Source organism: Idiotropiscis lumnitzeri, chromosome 18 (assembly GCF_059441095.1).
Source record: "Idiotropiscis lumnitzeri isolate Australia: NSW breed Sydney's pygmy pipehorse chromosome 18, RoL_Ilum_1.0, whole genome shotgun sequence".
NCBI lineage: Eukaryota > Metazoa > Chordata > Actinopteri > Syngnathiformes > Syngnathidae > Idiotropiscis > Idiotropiscis lumnitzeri.
This window is the reverse complement of record NC_142408.1, coordinates 9752740-9761663: the sequence shown is the minus strand read 5'-3', so window position 1 is coordinate 9761663 and position 8924 is coordinate 9752740.

Below are 8924 nucleotides of genomic sequence, written 5' to 3'. Positions count from 1 at the left end.
GAGGTCAGTTCCTAAAAAACACTTGGCACCAGCTGCTGTCCTGACTCACCCGCAGACCATCTGACCCGCAGCTCTCCGCTTTAGTTAACATCATTATAGTGAAACTTTGTCTGAATCACCGCGTCCGTCTGTAGTCACAACAAGAGCTCACACTAACAAAACACAAAGGACATGCATGGGACATCACATTGACTTTCACACTAGGCAACTTTTTCCACTGAGGGAGTTTCTTCCTTCACAAAAAAACTGACCTTTGAGTTAGCTCTTTGCTTTGTCAGGACCCAAAAAGCCACTTGTTTGTCATTTAGTAACAGGAAATGCGTTAAAAATCACGTCCTCAACCCAAAGCAAATGTCTCGGCTTCCGTTGTTGAAATTCTCTTCTGATCTTTTCCCATGCAGCATCTAACTGGATTATGAATGCTGATAAATTTTCCCAGTGTACAATTCACTCACTAAAAGCTATTTTTATAGACTGGGTGGCTCTTTTGTATTCCTGGGACAAAACCGCTGGCAGCTAATGTGGTCATACAAAATTTGAAAGGACATGTGGGTGTCTGGAAAACACATTAAGTGGAGACTCTCTGGAAAATGTCCCAAATAAGATATTTTGCTCGTTTTATTGCTCAGGACGTCTTTAGCATCAGTTGAAATAACCTGGCATCAGCCATATTTCAAATGAACACACTTCAAAAGCGATCTCTTCAATGTTTTGCTGTTTTACCATACATCATGAGATTAAAATATATCTTGAATTCAATTCCATATAGTGCGAATGACCCCCAACTACCCTCTCAAATGCACAGGGGGTGAGAGGGGATTTAAGAAAGACTCAATTGTAACTGTTGAACTAATTAGGAGTCATAGGTCAGGGGAAAAAACACATAAACAGGGTCAGGGGTTGAGATTGTATTTTCGTCATAAAGCGAGTTGATATGAATCAGCCATTGTCGGTATCCAAACTGAGTCTCGTTGTTATGTGTCGCTATCATATACAGGAACTGTGTCAGCGTCATATGTGCTGTTTCTTCCTAAAACGTGTCTTTCACAATTTACCAACACACTGATTGCACAGCATGCTGCGATAAGATTCTTTGGAGCCAGTGAAATATTTTGGACTTACACTGATAGCAGTAAGGAAGCATGGTGATGTACAATACATACAATGCATTTTTATTACTATAGCAGCGAGTGGAGTTTAACATCTGCTTCACATTCTTGACACCAAATTGAAGATAAAGGAATTTTAAAGGAAGTAGGTAGGACAAAAATGCATCTGTGTGCCGTGCCTCTTGAGGATTATGTTGTTGACTCAAGTGAAAATCACAGCATGACAGACAAAATAAACTCTAATCCGAAAAGATTGTCTCTCAAAAATTATTCTGAGCAATTATCCAGGGACGTGAAGTATGTTAAGAGTGATTTTTCCTCCCAGATCTGCACTGACACTAAAAATGGTCAAGATTTAAGCTTGAAAAGCCTATCGCGTGTGGTAAATACTGAGCTCATGGCCGAAAACTGATGATCAACTAGTTGCGTTGAGTGTTTGGATAATGTTTCCCGTGAGTCTATCACCACAATAAATAAAAATGACGAAACATTTACCAACACAATGTAGTTACTAAATAAGCTAATGAACAGCCTCATTCTAGTTTTCTTTTGTGACTTTTCCTTCTTCGTTGTATTTTCTGGATGATCTGTGGCACCATGCTGCCTCTCACAGGCTAGTCATGGTACTACGAGTTGTTAATAAGCATTACTATTATTTTTTATTTAATATCAGGCTATTCGGTGATTAGCTAACCATACTAGGAAATAATTCATATTTTTCGGGTTAATGTGATTTCATGATGTATAAAAGTAACTAAATGGCAAACTTCCTGAATGTTTCGGTACTGTTTTCCTACGCTTTTCATTTGACAGCTTTTTCCAAGAAATTTTGGGTCAAACGTATAATTAGTGCTTTTGTCCACATTATAACCCGGGGGGGACGGAATGAACTATTGTGTTATGATTTGTCACTAAATGAGTTATAAAGCATGAAGCGACATAAGAGGTGGCTCCTATTTATGTGTTGACTGGTAATTTAGTAATTGTAATAAACCAGATCTAAGCATCCAACATTACAGTAGCCGTGCCAACAAAACGTCTCGCTTATATTAATGTGACTCAGTAGACTGCTTGGGGTTGTTGCAGCCGGTAATAACACATCCGACTCTTGCATAATCAAAGTTTGCTTCAGCTCAGGAATACCTGTGGAAAAGTGGTACTGTACATCAGCGAGTACACTGCTGTCTTGCTCCTCTCTCTTTGTGATGAGCTCTCTCGCTCTTGCTTGAGAGATGAATCACTCCCATGAGAGAATGGGAAGTGGCACTTCACCCGAAAAACAAGCCGAGTCTTCCCTCGCGCTCGGCAGCGGCGGCGTTTCCAGACTTGCTGCCAGCGCCCCAGATTTACAACCCAGTCAGCGTTGTCACTTCAAAATGGAACTCTGGTCATCTTCTGCTTTGCAAAGAAGATTGATACGAGGATAATAAACATCAGTCTGAGGTTGAAATCTACAAAACATTTCAGGATTGCGATTCAACTCTCATGATAGATAATTCAAATATTTGTGAGCCACTCGAGGCCCTCAAGCAGAAATTTTGTCGACTTTGTTTGAGTATCATTTACAGAACATTCCAAAATCGCATCTGCAAAGACACTCACAGGACCCCCCCTGCCATAACAAACTGTCATCTGAAGAAGACAAAGTGGCGGGAATGTGTGGCTCACATCTAAACGCAGACAGACAGGAATGTTTGTCGTCACTCGTTAGTGACGCACTATTTGTTGTTGCGCTACGCTGCAGTGCACTTATTGTTGTGCGGGGACATTTTGCACTTGTTTGGGGCGTAGGACGAGGAGGAGGGCGGGTAAAGGACAGAGGGAGGGGCTTTGTTTTGAGAATGAAAAAGTTGAGGGTGTTCTCTTTTTGTTTCCTTCTTTCCCTGAAAGACCCCCCACCCTACGCCCGCTCTGTCTCCCTCTGCCACAACACTCTCGTTGCTCCCAACGTCTTTCCTGTACGGACATCAGACATGTTCCCACACTGTGAGGAACACACGCAAAAGGACACATATATACGCAAAACACAGCTTGCGACCCGTACACGTTGGCATTCATAATAAAAAGAAGTATTCCATGTACCATTAGAGAGATGAATAAAAAAGTAACGTAATACCAGTCAATTTCATGCATGGTTGTTGGAATGTGGGAGGAAGCCAAAGTACCTGCCAAAAATCCATACGAGGCCAGAAATGAGATTTAAAGCAGAACCTCAGAGCTGTGAGGCCACCATGCTAACCATTAGGCCTTAATATCAAATGTAAAATTTTCCAACAGTTTATCAGCTTAATCAGGATTGTTTTTGCTTTTCTGTCATCCAGCTATTTTTATTGGCTGACATTTCTGTAATGTTGCCAGCTTTGGAGGGCCGATTTGCCTATTAAGGATTACTTTCTCTTGTGTTCACAAAGCTGTAAAAATTATACATTTGAGCCAAGGAGGACAGATATCCAATATTTGTAAAACCTAAATACTTACAATAAAGCACTGATTCGTTCTGTTTCTTATGCGAGACCACTAGAGATTCATAAAAAAAAAAAAAAAGAAGCAATAACTTTCGGAAATTAACATCCCTCACTGGTGCACATTACGCAAGCGCTTGGCAAGAGACATTGTGTTGAAAAAGCCTCGAAAAGTGCAGGCTAAGATCGGAATCACCACAGAGCAGGAGGGAACACAAAGCTTGTTTCCTGTTTGTGTCACATTCAAAGCCCTCCCCTCATTTCCATCCCAGGGGTTTGTTTGATTGTGCACCTGCACCTAAACGGCCTGCATAAACAATTTTAAGGGGCTCGCCTCTTGACTGACGCTGAATGCTTCAGCTGGGCAACAACACGTGTGCAGAAACAATACTTCTGGCTGTAAACAAGTTTGTTATTCACACATTATGTGTCAGTATGAATAGAAAGCACAGGATGCATGTGGAGTCCTTTGCATTCCTCTCGTGGAGTAAGGGATGTTTGTATGATGTCAGTGTAATGCATATAGAAGTTATATTTATCTTATTATGAGGAGGAATGATGAGAATGTTGGTTCAGCTGCTGATTGCTATATACAATACAATGAGGCTGGGTGACAGTGATGGATGTGGTGTAAAAAAAATCTGGACTCATTATCTCATTTACACACTTGATAATATAAAGCTCCTAAATTTTAAAATAAATCATGCGCAATCTATCTATCAATCTATCTATCTATCTATCTATCTATCTATCTATCTATCTATCTATCTATCTATCTAGCTAGCTAGCTAGCTAGCTAGCTAGTTATCAGAGCTGTAAAACGATTACAGTTTTTAAACTAATTAGTCTCAATATTTTCCATGATTAATTCTGATTAATTGCATTTCTTAATCACATATTTCTACTTAATCATGTACGTCATCTTAAAACTGGGCCCATGACGGTTTTCAGAATTAACCATCCTCATTCAAACTCAGCTCTGCACATGGGCCCCCTTTAAAATTGGTATGATTAACCTCAAATACATTTCAGCAGTTCTACTCGGCCTTTCCTGACATTTTTTTTGCTTTTTGCTTTCTCACGGAGACCTGAAGTTCCTCTGCCAACACTGACTGTTATTTTCAACCGTTCACACTTCCCTCCACTTTGTCCAAGGCCCAAGGTCTAGCTGAAGAAAAACAGCCCCAAAGCATGATTCTGCCGCCACCACCATGCTTTAAGGTAGGTGTGGCGTTCTTTTGATGTTTGGGCCAAAAATACCTTTAAGAATTATGGCCAAAGAGTTCAGCCTTGGTTTCAGTGGACTGTAATAAAATCTTCCAAACACATGTGGGAAAATGTGTTCTGGGCCGATGAAACCAAGGTTGAGCTCCCCGTGATTGACTAGCATGCCCCGCCCTTCAAACATTGTCAGCTGGGATAGACTCCACTTCACCCACAACCCTGAACAGGATAAGTGATGGCATTATTTTTTTTTTGATTTATGAAAAATAACTGTACTTAGCAATGAGTGGTCTTTTCTCCGTTGCATTCTCCTCTTATTATTTCTGTGTGAAGACATGCATTTGGGTGCTACATTCCTTGGCCCTTTCCCCAAACCTTAACCACGGCAGCTATGTCCAAACCTCAAAATTTACCCTAAACTCAACCCAGACCGGATTGTTAACCTCAAACCTAAGACGCAACTGACATTTTTTGGATGACGTTTGACAGAAAGTGGGGACTGAACAAAACAAAATAAAAATTCAGTCTTTGCAAACATACCCCCCCCACACACACACACACACATATACTGTACATGTACACTCTGCTTAGAGTACGCTCACTTCCCTCCCAGTTCATCTTGGTGAAGTACCACATCTGCAGACAGGGTAGGAGTGGTTTACAGTAAAAACCACTCGAGCTCTCCAGTGAAATTACAGAACTAAATCAAAACACTTGCAGGCTGCGCTCACTCCCAGATGGACTGTGGCTCGTGTTTTTACTAAGCATGTGGGCAGCTCACATCCTACATCTGACCTCTGCTGCGTCTAACACTTTATTGGGAAACAGCATTATGGGGAATTTAGGAACAAAAGTGCATGGGAGGAGCAAGTGCTTCTCTTTGCCTTGGAAAAAAAAATGTCATGGGAAGTATAGGGAGTAGGACCAAAATGACTAGTTGTCCTAAAATATGGCCCAATGAAAAACAGTAGGCATGGAGGAGGAAGGTTGAGTATCCAGAGATTAACAATAACCCAAGTTAGCAGTGACATTTGAGATTAAAATTTTTTATATAACCATAGTCAAATGCCCTCATCGATGTCTTAAATGTATGAGTCAAATGTTTTGCCGTTTGAACTTTAACCATAGCGACTTGACTACCCCTTCATGCCATTCATCACCACCAACATATCAGCAGTGCTATGCAGCAAGTTGAACAAAATAAAAAAGTGTTGGCTTTTTGATTATGAGAGAGGAAAAAGCAATTTGGGGCTGACAAACAAACCCACAAAGAAAGTCTTGCCTCGCCTGCACTTTGGTGAAACGAAAACAATGAGGTGAGTACAAATTCAAATGTGTGATGTCAGTTGACCGTGTCCACTTTGGCTCATATGTTGAACTCCATTTCAAGGCATGTCTTATATAATTAGACAGCTTGGGAATTACCAAAATAAATAAATAAATAATTCCACAAGCTAACCGTGTGTCACTTGTGCATCTTTTAATACTCTTTAAAAATCTGAATTTTCTGTCCTGGATATGGAATGTTTTTTTTTTCTTTTTTGCAGTTAGGACAAGAGGAAATCTAACGTTTTCTTTCCACAGAGGATGTAAGGCATGGTGTGTTTTGTATGTTTGCCAATGTAGGTCATGCATGTGAAAGTTTGTGTGTACTTGTGCCAACCCCACTCCATCCTCAGAGGATATCTGCGTGTGTGACATGGAAGTTAGGGGCACATGCAGGAAACGGGCCCGCTGTCCACCCTCTCATCCATCAAAAGCAAACATGAGTTCAGTCCCACAAAACGAGGTGGAGGAGTATAAACTGCAAGAGGAAGAAGACGGTGATCGGTCATTATCAAGAGAGCGGGAACAAGCCATTTGTTCTGAAAATGAACAGTTTGTTTTGGTCGAAGTGATTCAAGTCAAACCTGACCCTGCTTTTGAAAAAGTGCACAATCCAAGCCGCGCTATATCAGCATGGCGACAAAATGAAGTATTCAGTAAGTTGGAATTGAAGTAATATAAAATGAGAGAGAGGATGAATGTTGGCCGTCAACATTTAATCTGTAGCTTGTTTTAGATTTCTCTTTGGAGCGGACATCCAAGGTCAATGAAAAGAATGATTCTGAACGGTGTTTTCAGATGAATGCATTTTCATCTTGTATAATTTGTCTTTCTACAGACATCCATCCTTTCCCAATTGTTTGACACCGTAACCATGACAACCATGCCCTGATATTCCTCCTCAGAAACACTGTGATGACTCGTTGCAGTGACGGCGATTCATTAGTGGACTGTGCTTAATAATTTTATGAACAAGGTTGGATTCCTTGCCATAACACCTCAGTTGAGTTTGGGGTTATGTGTAAATGCTTTCAAAACAAACCAATCCTTCCTTTTTGGGGGGTTTTCTCTTTGCACATGTGCACAGTCATACTGGAAAAGAAAATGGCAATTCCACAAATGCCTCCAACCAAGTGGTGAGGGCAGAAATAATATACGGGACAATGTTAAAGGATGTATTATAATCCCAGATTGTTGAATTCATCGATTCCGGAGTGCGTTCACAAGACATTATCCCTGAGGTCTGCTTTTGCAGTGAGACTTGTCGTCATGTCCAAGTACAGTAGCAAACAAAACAATTGAGGATGTTGAAGGGAAACACCTTGTAGGGCAGCAATGTCACAGTTGGACCGGATACTTTTGAGTGTTGTTTTTTTTTTTTTTTTTTTTTGAGTGTGGTCGAGGGCAAGTGAAGCTTCAGCCTTAAAGGGACGCTTTATTGACGTAAACATTAACACTTATATTGTAGGTTTGCTTGTAAAAATGATATCAGTCCTAAAATGGCCACCCCTAAAATACTCCATAGTGATTTGAGTATTTTTTTGTGGTGAGATTTACGACAAAATGGCACGCCCCCTTTTGGAGTTTGTAACCCGGAGCTGTCACGTGCCAAAGAATAAAACGGCGAGTTGGAGTTACGTCACCTACAGTCGGAAAACTGGAGCCATTCTGCTCACTTCCACAGTTCCTCCTTCTCATATAGCCACGGTGAGGTTAATCATTTTGATATGTTGAAGAGGTCATTGGTACATGAATTTTGGTGCCAGTTGATCACACATTGGACATTATTAGCAATAAAGGTACAATTATTTCCAATGGAGAGTTTGTAATCTGTAACTTTTGTGACTTTAGTAGTACCATGGAGAGAGTGGAGGGGGTGCGGCTTAATTAAAAATGGGTGTTTTTCAAGTTGTCACTTATTTCCTAATTGCTCCAACATGAATAGATAAAAAAGAAAATGAGAAGTAATTTCAGTTTCCTGACCAAATATGTAAACTGACCTTGTTAGTGAAAATGGGGCATCTTGGATCTTGTCCACCTTTAAGATGTGTACACACATAACAATTTTTATTATCCTTGCCGATTTTTTAGAGTGATCCACACATGTGAAAACGTGTGTGCTTATTGCTCTAAAAGTATTTGTTGAGTTTGACTAGATGAATGAGAGAAATGCTCAAATTCATCCAATTTGTTCCCAAATTTCAAGATCCATTATGCGACCATAAAATCCTTTTTTATTTATTAACCCCGCCAAAACTAAGTAAGAAAAATGACTATCGTTGCTGCAGTGATTTATGTCCATGACTCTTTTGTCCACCAGCCCTGACTCTTTTTCTCATGAATGCTCGTCTTCAGTGGGTAAAAGTGATCCACTTTGCTGTCTCAAAGTTGCCATAGAAACTCGCTTTGTAGGTCGCGGGGTCACACAGAGAGATGGGTCCCTCCCAATAAAGAACTGAACAGGCAGACGAATCCGTGAATGGTGCCTACTGTGCATGTGTTTGAGGCTATTTCTGTGGAAGAGAGGAGTGATGAATGCGCACGTATGATTCATGTTTCTGTAAAAGCTATCTTTAAACGACTCTTTCTGCAGACCAAAACACGTCGAGATTATGCAGAAGCACTAAAAGCTTGCGACACTTCCACGAAAATAGTTTGCTATTGATAAACCGAATTGTTTCCATATGGTCATGTGCAATAAAATCCATTAGTGCAAGAAAGACTGGACAGCAGCTGCTGCCTACATAATTGGCGGCTTCATATTTTTACGACCTCTCTGTTAGTTCTGTGCTGCGCAGTGAAA